Source organism: Culex quinquefasciatus, chromosome 3 (assembly GCF_015732765.1).
Source record: "Culex quinquefasciatus strain JHB chromosome 3, VPISU_Cqui_1.0_pri_paternal, whole genome shotgun sequence".
Taxonomy (NCBI): domain Eukaryota; kingdom Metazoa; phylum Arthropoda; class Insecta; order Diptera; family Culicidae; genus Culex; species Culex quinquefasciatus.
The window spans coordinates 25,167,443-25,180,525 of NC_051863.1; the positions used below are offsets into that span (position 1 = coordinate 25,167,443).

At 38.3% G+C, this 13,083-nt stretch overlaps 2 non-coding genes across 2 annotated transcripts; both read right to left on the reverse strand.

Annotated features, from left to right (window-relative positions):
* Positions 1-269: 269 nt before the first annotated feature.
* Positions 270-342, reverse strand: Trnaf-gaa. Its single transcript has one exon. It is a non-coding gene; the product is annotated as a tRNA-Phe (tRNA).
* Positions 343-973: 631 nt separating this feature from the next.
* Trnae-uuc lies at positions 974-1,045 on the reverse strand. The gene has a single exon. It is a non-coding gene; the product is annotated as a tRNA-Glu (tRNA).
* Positions 1,046-13,083: the final 12,038 nt, after the last annotated feature.

Consider the following 13,083-nt stretch of genomic DNA (forward strand, 5'->3'; position numbering starts at 1 on the left):
AGAACCAAATTTAGTTGAAAATAGTCAAAGTTTGTTTACGCAGGCAATCTAAATTGCGTTGGATTACAGAAGTTTAGTAATTTCCAAGGCACAAAAAATGTCTCGATACATACTGCTGGGAGCTGTAACAAAGAGAATTGGGTTGAATCAAATATTAGGAAAATGCCCTAGTCTTTAAATAAAGACATGGTCCTATATAAAAAATCTGGAAAGTACTCACCAATTTAAAAAAAAACAGTCACTTCCGTATCAAAAAAAGGTCACCCGATTGCCGAAACCCGGGATTGAACCGGGGACATTTAGATCTTCAGTCTAACGCTCTCCCAACTGAGCTATTTCGGCTTGTTGTTTCTTGGGTCGCTAGCAGCTCATCGCACTCTTCCGGGCCGGACACGAAGAGATAAATAAAACTCACCGCCACCACAATCAGAACGAAAACATTGCCGGGCCGAGAATGAGGTGAGAACGAGAGAGCGCGATAACGATAATGACCAGAGAGACCAGGCAGGGTAGAGCGACTTGTGTGACAAAATGTGGCAGCGGAAAAAGGTTTTAACGTGTGTCTTTGTCGGTGTGTTTGTTCGCTCGTGTGTGATCTAGCCAATATGCGGATACAGAGAAAGAGATAAAGGGAAAAGAGGCGTTTCTCAGCAGGCGGCGAGTGTGTAGGTAGAACAGCGAAGTTGTATGAGGCTCGAGGAAAAAAGAACAGAAAACAAACACGTGTTTTGGTTTGCTAGATTGCAAAGTGTTCTATTTATAAATAACGTCAGCTGAATCACTTGTTTAATCGCTGTTGTGGGTTTGAATCGAGCATGGGGTTAGGGGTTATCATTTGTCTTGCAGTTGATTGTTCGTGAATAGAGCGTGATACTTACAAGTTCGGTACTAATCAGCAATTGAGTCTTTTTCTATCATTTCAGGTAACAACAATGTCTCATTCTCACTATCACCGGTAAGTCCTCAAAAAAATTTCCCATACCGGGAATCGAACCCGGGCCTTCTGGGTGAAAGCCAGATATCCTAGCCACTAGACCATATGGGAAGCCGTATAAATTAATATCGATAAACCTTCGAGGTCAACCACGATCACGACAACAGGACAATTGCTTTCCTCTGAATTCAGGGGGTAAGTTCGGCCAAGAGCATAAACAGCTTGGTGGCCACCCTTTCCTACATCGATCATTCCCTTCCATACATCATGATTCAATTAACGATAATCGTGTTCCTAGAAGTTGCGGTTCTTCCTTCCTTCGCCGTACCCAGTTTTTACTCTTGCGCGCAAAATGAGTAATTTATCGGTCTTTTTAAACTGTACTTCCCAAAGATGGGTGGTGTAGTCTCGTGAAACTCTTTGGTAGATTTTTTTTGTTGTTCGCCGAGGCAAGCCCTCTAATCATTTGTCGAGACCTGCTGGACGGTAGCATACCTGGCGATGAACAGGACCACAAATCTTTCGTCGAACGCGGTATCACGACCATCCCCATTGATTAGGAGGTCCTAATTCTACGGTTCAGATGCTCGGTTTTGCTGTTCAGTTTTTGCAGCAATGCATAACAAAGGAGACATTTAAATTGGTTGGTTTGAATGGAACATAGGTTTTTTTTTGAAAATTATACACAATGTTAAAGATTTGAATTGATTTTTGTTTTAGGTTAAATCCCTCTTGAAATCTAGTTGGAAGTTTTTTGAAGTTCCAATTTCATATAATTTTATTGCTGTTGGTTTTTTTTTCATCTTCTTAACCTAAATAAAACCCCTTTGCAATAAGTTGGATGTAAATCTCGTTTTGAAATCTGTCAATCGACAATTTAACGGTCAATTTGAATGATACTCACCAAAACAATTTTGTATTCACCACAGCACTCGCGTTGACAGTTTCGGTTCGTGCTTTCAAAACTAGATGGCTCTTGTGAGGAGTTATTGATTTCGATTTTAAACTATGAAATTTAAAGGAGCTCAAAGTGGGTTTTTGTTGCTGTTAATATTGCTTCAAAGATATTCGAAATGAAAGATACCTTTATGTACCTTTTATTGCATTTTAATATCCAGTCTTCTGTTGAAAAAGAATACCTTCAAAGCCATTTCAATTCCGTGCACGAACTTCGGCAAACGTTCTCAGGGTTTTGGGCAGAAGCTGCGTCGTCGTCAACCTTTTTGTCGTCTTCACCCGCCATTATTGTAGCACAAAGATTGCACACGCCAATTGTGGAAGCCAGTTTTTCTCACGATTCACCTTTCGAGAGCCAGCGAGAGACCCCGAAGATGCATGCAATATGACTCCTGGATAATTCCGTCCGCGAACGAGCCGGGCCCAGGCCAAGAAGCGGAGGATCGTCCATCGTGGATCGTTTTGGAGACGATCCTACCCGTTCGTGGTCGTTCCAGAAGCTCAGCGCAGAAGTCTCGGAAGGAAAACTTCGCAAAAAAAATGACGTCCACGAGGAGGACTGCGGTTGCGCCCATGAAAATTGCCACGGTGTACATATAATTTCCAAGTTCAAAGAGTAATACACATTATGATTTGCCGAGGTTCCCCGGATCAGCAGCCAGGGCCAACCTGAGCCGAGGACGAGGACTAAGAGATGACGACGACGACGCTTTGAACCATACCCAATATGATGTACTGAGTTGGGATAGAACTTACCACGGAATGAAGGACGTAATGTTTTTAGCACAAAACTACTTTTTTGAAATAATTTAATTTGATTTGAGGCATCTGACTTCTGATTACTGTGTACTGACTGCTGTCTACTGACTACTGACTGCTGTCTACTGACTTCTGATTTCTGACTCTTTATTACTGACTACTGACTACTGAATCCTGTCTTCTGACTACTGACTTCTGACTTCGACCACTGACTACTGACTACTGACTACTGACTACTGACTACTGACTACTGACTACTGACTATTGACTTCTGACTTTTGACTCCTGACTTCTGACTCCTGACTTCTGACTTCTGACTACTGACTACTGACTTCTGAATTCTGACTTTTGACTTCTGACTCCTGACTTTTGAGTACTGACTACTGACTACTGACTACTGTCTTTTTATTTTTTGATTAAAAAATAAAAACGTAAATATTTTTTTTTCAAAAGACGTGCCCTCGAACCCGCTCGCTCCCGCCCAAACCTTAATCACTTCGATTTTCGTTAGAGAAGACATCGAAGGTCGCGACGGCCGTGGACCGAACCTTGGGTAGCGCATGCCACAAGACAACCGAAGACCCCGCACTGATTAAGTGTGGCCAATATGTGATTTGCTGTAGTTACCGCCGTAAAAGATGCTGCTTCTGCGCGCTTCTGCCGAGGCCGTCGAGACGGGGAGACCGCCGAAGACCAGAAACCGATCAGCCAACGATGATGATTTTACGGTGATCCTCGCGTAACCGGTGTGCAAGCTTGTCGCGCGAGGCAGTTTGACGTTTTGAAGCAAGGGTGTGGAAATTTGTATGACGTGTGGCAAATTGGAACAGGAAAAATATATGGCGTGTGGCAAAACTGCATTGCGTCTTGAACGGCCATGTATCAAGATAGCACAACGTGGACGATTTTAAGTTCTGGCCTTACCCGAGACTTGGTTTTGGTTCTGGCCGCGCTCGATATGGCTCTTTTGTCGTGTGCGAAAAAGGTCTTTCGCGTCCTATGGTTCGGATTCTGACGATGACCACATCATCAACGGCAGCGAACACGTACACACACACACACACACGGGGCACATTGAAGGGGTGGTTCAGGTCACGATCGTCTTCTTCTGGGGCCCTTTATTTTGCCCATTCGATGTAATTATAATGACAGTTGGTCCCAGCCAGCGAGAAAGGGCGCGCTGCACGGGCGTTGAGAACGTTTTCGTTTTACGGACCTTCTTGAAGAGCGGAGAGAAAGGGTGTTGTTTGTGCGAAAACACGAGGGTTTTTGTGCGTTTTGTTCCGGAGATAATAAACCGAAGGGAACCCCAACCCGTTCTAATGTTACAGGTTTCTAATGTTCAAGTATCGGTTAATGATTCTCCGAAATGTTTGCCACTTTTCGGAAATATAATGCACACTTAATTATTAGTTCATTTTGGGACTGATTGCAAAGCCAAACATGAAGAGATTTTTCGCATGAAACCGAAGGTTTTAATAGTAGTTTATGCAACAAGTTGCAAAAAGGTGAATTTTTCAGCACGAGTCGTACATTTATGCAACGAGGTTAACCGATTGATCTAAGATTTCGTATAAGGCTAGTGAAAAAATGATAATAATTTAACCCAAAAATTACGAACTTGTCTTCACAGTGTCCTGATGCAAACAATGATCGAGCTCGAGCTGTCACAGCCCTGCGAAGTATGTTGGCTGACATATCGAACGGTGAGTCAAAACAATCCAGCTAGAAGTCACCTGACAAAAAACTTTTGCTAGAAAGAGACAGGAAACCTGATGCAAACAAACTGCGTTCTTTTCGCGGTGGGTTGATATCAAATTCATAATATTTTTCAACAGTTAAAATTCCTGAAAATAACCTCTTTCGTGACAGATGCGTTCAAATTTCCCAATGTCCCCCCAAAACAAAACAAAAGCAAACAAATTCGATCCCATAAATTGTCACTCGCCGCAGGGTCATCACCAGGGCTGGGATCTCCGACTTCGATTGGGACCCGTTTTTTTTCTGTTGTTCATGCCGTACCAATCCAATCCGATCCAATTCCGGACCAAAGAAGTCGTCGACAGGCGTGCGTGTGCGCTGCTGGCGAATAAAATACAGTTCAACGTCGGCATAAAAAATCGTAACTTCATTTGTCAAATTGACAACGGGCACATTTTTCACAGCGGGTGCACACTGACAGTCACCTCGCGAGCGGGGTTTTTTTTAATGCTTTCGAGAGAGTGTTTGTGATTTCCCCTTGATGTTGTGTGTGTGTGATGGACCTCCAGCCGGAGACGACGGTGTCCCCGGTGGTTGGCCGGTGGTATCGGAGTACCGTGCCATCGAGTGAAAGGTCACCATAATGTTAACGGTTGGCAAGTCGGTCGTACAAGCCCACTGTAAAAAATATGGGTGAATCAAAAATAGAACAGTTTTCATTTTGACGTGTATGGTTTGCCTGATGAAATCGAGGGCTGTGGAGTTAGATAACCTATCAATCACTCTAGACTTTGATTTCTCAAACAATGATCGAGCTGTCACAGTCCGGCGGAATATTTTGGTACCCTCAGCAAACGTCAAATCAATAAAAATTGCTTGCTACCGGATCTTTATCCGGATCTCCCCCGGAAAAAATTGGTTATGTTCTGCTTGCTAAAGACAATAGCCACTCTGTGCAATAGCCCTAATGAAAACAAATCCAGCAAAACATTGCAATAGGGCCGAAGCCGAAGTGTAAACAAATGGTACGTTCGTTTGATGGCTAGTTCCGCACTGAGTGCCGCACTCAGAGCTGTCAAAGTGTTGCTTTGAAGAAACTCGCGCTAGTTACGCATGAATTTCGCCGCCATCTTGGAACTGAAATCCAGTGCCGCACTCGATATTTTTTCATTTTCATGCGAGTTCGACGCACACTGACAAATGACGTTCGATTGAACCAATTGGTTTAAATTCAACTCGATAGACTCAGTGCCGCACCGGCTGTTCAAACGAACGTACCAAAAGATTCTATCTTGCTCGTTCCTAATGTAAACATCAACTGACGTGACCAAGATAGACTCTTTGTTAACACTTCGGCTTCGGCTCTTTTACATTGTTTTGCTTAAAATAGTTGCAGCATAGCATCATGTTTTTCATATTTTTCAGTTTGGCTGACATCGCTAAGTCAGACAAAAACTGATTTTCACAGTTGAATCAAAGACTGGAAAATTTTATAACTCAAAAAATAAATTTCAAATTCAATGTCACTTCGTGCCACGGTCCCAGGAAGAGAGACATCTACCGCTCCAGAATATCGAAACGAAGCAGGCGCGGAACCAAGGTGATGAACGAAACGTGGAGGAGCGGCGGGCGAAGGAAGAGCGCGCGAAGCCTACTCAAAAACCGATAAACTAATATATCATCGATTGGTTTGTTGAGCCGGGTATGAAATAATCATATTTTATCGACTTTTGCGGTCTTTTGTTTGGCCGCGTCGTCGTCGTCGACGGTCAGCCGGAGTATTCCAACCTCGTTAAGCCCGTGTGACGGTCCATTCGACATAACCTCGAAGGGTCGCCCAGAAGCGTCACTTCTCGTGATAAAAATATCATTTTTCACACAATATCGGGCCGAACAATATGGGCTATTGTTGGAAGTGCGGTCCCGGCATCATAACAGTCATATTTCGTAGCCGCTTTCCCTTCTATCGGTCTAAATTTATTTCAGAAAAGGGACAAGTGGAACGAATTTGAAATGATCTCCGACGATTCAACGTGATGGACAGCAGGTTCATCCATCCTTTGTCGCACCTTCTCAAATGTATTTCGTTGACGAATGTTGCAATGATAGATTTTAGGGTAAAGTGTCCGTTATTGTACAAGAACTTTGACATGTTTACTTAGCAATCCCCGACATAGTTGTGCTCCCCTAAACAGAGCTTCTTGAGCAATGCATCGAGCAAGCTGTGATTCCTCTACCTCTGCTTGACATTCTTGGTAAAAGCAACAGCCGACTTCGTTCAGAGAAAAAGTCATGCGAGGGTCACGTCAGGTTGACATACCGCGCGCGCTCTCTCTCTCTCGTGTGACAAGTGAGATGACATTTATCAACCCTGGCTCGAGTGGGGAATCGGTTTTCAATCGGGTTGACCACACCACACCGAGCTGAGTGCATCCAGATGCAATCAATCAAAATCGCCAAGAAGAGTGGACGGTTTTGAAGGTTAGTTTACTTTTCAATACCGCGGCGGCGGACCACGTGTGTCGAACCTTTCCCACAATGGCGGAACGGCTTTTCAATTGGGACCAACAGCAAGAAGAAGTCGTCGCGAAAGGAAACGACTGCGAGAAACACTTTATTATATTATATTTACACTAAATTAAGAAAATTCGTCTTCGAAATGATAAAAAGTGCAATAAAAATAAAATATTGAACATTTATAAAAAGCGTTAACAAGTTTCCTCCCTTTCTGCCAACAAAAAAAAAGACCACGGACCAGAAGGTGGACAAGAACATCGGCAAGAATCGCCCGAAGCAGGATTCGCCAACAACAAGCGACTGTGTGTGAACCCCGTTTCCCAGGCCGGGGTCCTCGCGGAAGGAAGATGGAACCGCGATTCGGATTGTGCACACCTTCACCTTCTTGTCTGCTGCTACCTTGCTCCAGGGTCGGCGCGACGGCTTTTGGAGGTGAAAAAGGTGCCAACTTCGCAATACCACTTTTATTCTGGTTCAATAATAAAAAAATAATTCCTTTGAACACAACAGAGTGCTCTTTCGGGGCCGGCTGCGCCAAAGACATCTTAGTTGTACTGTCCGGTTGATATCGTTCGTTTGGTCTTCACCTTTTTCATGTGTTGCCAGGTTAAGGGTCCTGTCACACTGGCTAGGGACGAGTGGTTTTGGAGCGTTAATTTTGCATGCACACCGGAATAGCCTGAAGGGTGTTGGATGGATTTTCCTTTTCGCATGACAAATGTAGCATTCAGTGAAGAATAAATAATGTTTGAGAAGATAAAAATGTGTTACTAATCTAATCTAATCTAAAAAAAAAAAATAAAAATGTGTTACACAAAAAAACCGAAGTGAAAATTAAAAAGTTGAAAGTATATTTTGAGATTTTTAAGAATCTTGAGAATTTAGAGAATTTTGAGAATTTTAAGAATCTTGAGAATTTTGAGAATTTTAAGAATTTTGCGAATTTTGCGAAATTTGAAAATTTTGAAAATTTTGAGAATTTTGAAATTTTGAGAATTTTGAGAATTTTGAGAATTTTGAGAATTTTTAGAATTTTGAGAGTTTTGAGAATTTTGAGACTTTTGAGAGTTTTGAGAATTTTGAGAATTTTGAGAATTTTGAGAATTTTGAGAATTTTAAGAATTTTGAGAATTTTGAGAATTTTGAGAATTTTGAGAATTTTGAGAATTTTGAGAATTTTGAGAATTTTGAGAATTTGAGAATTTGAGAATTTTGAGAATTTGAAATTTTGAGAATTTTGAGAATTTGAGAATTTTGAGAATTTTGAGAATTTTGAGAATTTGAGAATTTTGAGAATTTTGAGAATTTTGAGAATTTTGAGAATTTGAGAATTTGAGAATTTTGAGAATTTTGAGAATTTTGAGAATTTGAGAATTTTAGAATTTTGAGAATTTTGAGAATTTTGAGAATTTTGAGAATTTTGAGAATTTTGAGAATTTTGAGAATTTTGAGAATTTTGAGAATTTTGAGAATTTTGAGAATTTTGAGAATTTTGAGAATTTTGAGAATTTTGAGAATTTTGAGAATTTTGAGAATTTTGAGAATTTGAGAATTTTGAGAATTTTGAGAATTTTGAGAATTTTGAAAATTTTGAAAATTTTGAGAATTTTGAGAATTTTGAGAATTTTGAGAATTTTGAGAATTTTGAGAATTTTGAGAATTTTGAGAATTTTGAGAATTTTGAGAATTTTGAGAATTTTGAGAATTTTCAGAATTTTCAGAATTTTCAGAATTTTGAGAATTTTGAGAATTTTGAGAATTTTGAGAATTTTGAGAATTTTGAGAATTTTGAGAATTTTGAGAGTTTTGAGAATTTTGAGAATTTTGAGAATTTTGAGAAATTTGTGAATTTTGAGAATTTTGAGAATATTGAGAAAATAAAAAATATTGAGAATTTTGAAGATTTTTTTTTGAAAATTTTGAAAATTTTAAGAATTTTGAGAATTTTAAATTTTTTTAAGAATTTTGAAAATTTTAAGAATTTTGAGAATTTTGAAAATTTTGAGAATTTTGAGAATTTTGAGAATTTTGAGAGTTTTGAGAGTTTTGAGAATTTTGAGAATTTTGAGAATTTTGAGAATTTTGAGAATTTTGAGAATTTTGAGAATTTTGAGAATTTTGAGAATTTTGAAAATTTTGAGAATTTTTTAGAATTTTGAAAATTTTTAGAATTTTGAGAATTTTAAGAATGTTGAGAATTTTGAAAATTTTGAGAATTTTGAGAATTTCAAGAATTTTTAAAATTTTGAGGATTTTGAGATGTTTGAGTATTTTGAGTGATTTGAGAATTTGAGAATTTTGAGGATTTAAGAACGTTAAGAATTTTTAAAATTTTGAGAATTTTGAAATTTTTAAGAATTTTGAGAATTTAGGAAATTTTGAGAATTTAGAAAATTTCGAGAATTTCGAGAATTTCGAGAATTTTGAAAAGTTTGAGAATTATGAGAATTTGTTTTTATTTATAAATGCACAGTCTATAACAGGGGTGCTCAAAGTTTTTGAATGGCGGGCCAAAATTTGAAGCTTACATGAGCTTGCGGGCCAAATGTGAAAAAATGTTTTTTTTTTTTAATTTAAATAGGCGATTGCAAATATTTTTTGAAGTTTACATCCCTCGACTCTGGCCAATGTCGAGGGTGGGGGCAAAAAAAAATATATGCTATGGTATAACATTTGTAATGAAAAAAATGTTTACAGATGCATTTTACACCTGCCTAGTTGTGTTGCAATCATTAGTTTTCAAAATATCCATGTAACGAAGAATTTTTTTTTCGCATAAAAAAAGCTTTTTGCCGTACATTGAAAATGTACAAAATGTACAAAAATTGAAAATATGTTTGATCGATCCCAGACATGCTAAAAATAATTTTAAACGTAGCTTTTCTAAATTGTTTTCAGTTGGTTAGACTTCTCTTTCCATAAAAAATTGAAGTTTTTTGAAAAAAAAAAATGTTGCTCCCTTATTTTTCGATCTGACAAAAAAATATCTATTAAAAAAATATCCACAAGCTTTTAATAGCAATTTGCATGCCTCATAAAACATTTTTTGGCTGAAAACGATTGTAATTTCTCAAATATAATGAAAAGAAGGTATTTTATTGAATCCACCTTTATTTTCCCTAAAATTTCAATGATTATAAAAAAAAATATAAGGGGTGACACAAATTTTGCAAAATGGTGGAATTGAATTTTAAGAGCGAGTCCACGAGCAAAGCATACCCATCTCGCATTGACCTCACCAATCTGCCTGAAATTTTCAGGGGTTGTTTGTACATATAAAACTAGCATCTGGTCAAAATATGAGCACTCTAGGTCAACGGGAAGTGGGGCAAATCGGGACACAAAGTTTTAAGGTTCAAAAACGTAAAAAATCTTTAAAAGACTATAACTTAGGCAAAATTCAATTTAATTTCAAAATTCAAAATGCATCTGAAAGGGCTTAAAAAATGCTACAAAATGCAGGGTAGAGCATCCCAATTGGTTAATTCTAAAGCGAGTTATTGGCATGTTAGTGAAAAAATAGCATAATTTTCAAACTGAAATAAAAAAGTGTTCCAACCAGATATCAACTCGAATCGACCTGCAGCTTGTAGGGGACATCTGGGACTACCATCTGAGACTGAGACCGTTTTGGGTAAGGCAGTTTAACATATTAAATAGACACTTTTACTTTTAGTGAATTTTTTGGTAGTAAATTTTTGCTCGGAGGACCTCTTAGATCCCATTTTATGGTGATAATTTTATCATATTCGTGTTCCTGAGACAATTTCACATTAGAAACATGCATAAAAATGTTTGTTTTCATCCATGTTAGCCCTTTAAAAAATGAAAGTTAAAAAAAAACTTTGATTCACATTTATTGAAAATCAGGTTCGTTTCCAAGGATACTAGATGACATCAGAAAAAAAGCAGCTTCTTAATTTTTTTTATCTTTCATTTTTTGAAGGGTTAAAATGGATGATAATATACATTTTTATGTATGTTTCTATTGTGAAATTGTCTCAGGAACACGAATATGATCAAATTATCACCATAAAATGGGATCTAAGAGGTCCTCCGAGCAAAAATTTACTACCAAAAAATTCACTAAAAGTAAAAGTGTCTATCTCAGTCTCAGATGGTAGTCCCAGATGTCCCCTACAAGCTGCAGGTCGATCCGAGTTGATATCTGAATGGAACACTTTTTTATTTCAGTTTGAAAATTATGCTATTTTTTCACTAAAATGCCAATAACTCCCTTTAGAATTAACCAATTGGGATGCTCTACCCTGCATTTTGTTGCATTTTTGAAGCCCTTCAAGATGCATTTTGAATTTTGAAATTAAATTGAATTTTGCCTAAGTTATAGTCTTTTAAAGATTTTTTACGTTTTTGAACCTTAAAACTTTGTGTCCCGATTTGCCCCACTTCCCGTTGACCTAGAGTGCTCATATTTTGACCAGATGCTAGTTTTATATGTACAAACAACCCCTGAAAATTTCAGGCAGATTGGTGAGGTCCAAACGACGTCCCATACAAAGGGGTATGCCCTGTTCGTGGACTCGCTCTTAAAATAAAGTGCAACAATTATGACAAATCGTTGCAAAAGGGGTCAACTATTATTCCTTAAATTTCAATAAAAAATGAATAAATTTTAGAATGCTTAGTAAAATTATAGTCAATCCAAATGTCAAGAGTTCTGGGTGGAAAGTTTCTAAGCAGTGAAAAAAAGTTTGAGGCTCAGCTCATAAGAAAATGGTGCATTATATGTTTTTTTTTGCTATTTTAAAGTGTTTTCAATGTAAGTCAAATTTTAATGTTTTATAACTCCAAAACTTTCCAAAAATCTTGGCGGAATCATCTTTGCAACTTTCAATCTTCAACAAAAAATTTGCGTTGTAAAGTCGGGATCAAAGCATGGATGAACCATTTCTTGAACACGAATAAAAAAGCTTTTGAAGAACTATAAAATCATTTTACAGATGGGATAAAGGGCCATTTTTCATGATCTTCCATAATTTGTCCGCGGGCCACAAAAAATCACCTCGCGGGCCATACTTTGGTCACCCCTGGTCTATAAGCTAATCTAAGTAGTCTTCTAGCCAAACCAATAAATTTATATTCAAAACAAAACAATTTAATATTTTCATCTCTTCTTCCAAACTAATACAAACTTCCTCCACTTGGCCAATCCCTTTAGTAACTAGATTTATTGAGGCGCAAAATTGATGTATTTAAGACCAAGTCGCGCCGCCGGTTTCCCCATCTTCCTCCCCGAGGTTCACTCCACGTGGTCCATCATTTCGGCACCCCTTTTGCCGTGCGCGCGCGTTGAGGACCGTTTCAAAATAAGCTCCCAAGAAGCGAACCTAATTGAAATCGACACTAAGCCCAACCACGGAGGTGCGCACACCGAAGTAGGCCTCTCTGAATGCGTACTCTGCGCGTCGAGGCCTACCGCGAGACTACCAGATTTGTGTGTGCGCGCGCGCGTACTCACACCTTTCGCGTTATCGCGAAACCTTGGCCAAGGTACGAGGAAAGTGTACACGCGCGCGGCGAAAGTGATAACTCACTTTTGGTCGACAAGCGCGCAACACTAACTACCCCTTAAGCGAAAAAAAAGGTTATGAAGAAGAAGAAGTGAACAGAAAAACTCCAAAGAGAGCATCACCAGAGAGTTAAGGGAAGTGAATAAATTATGCACTAATTGAATAATCGAAATTTATGAAGAGTCGGCGTGCGTATCTTCGGGGGGTGTGTAACACAAAAGCCAAATGGAAAACTGAATTCTGTATCCAGGTGATGGCTGTTTCCGCTGTCCCCCGGAGGGCGAAAGTCCTAAATATTGTCCCAAATGAGGTGTGTGCTGCTCGTCGGATATGCTGGGAACTTCGGTTCGGTTCGATCAGTGGGAAATTGGATTGTTGGTTTGATGAAAGTTAATTAAAATTTTACTAATGTTCTAGAAAAGTTTTTTTTTTTATAAAAAAGCTAGAAGTATGCCAAAAAAACGTATACAACATATGCTAAAATTCTGAACTATCTTTTGTATGTAATATTTAATATATGTTTGCACAAAAAATCTCCAAAAGTAATAAAAGAGATTGATCATCATTTAATTATTTCATGGAATCATCCAAACTTATGTTTTTCACGCCTAAAAACCATCCGTGAAATTCTTGATTTTTTTTTAAATTCTTGAAATTAATGAAATTCTTGAAATTCTTAAAATT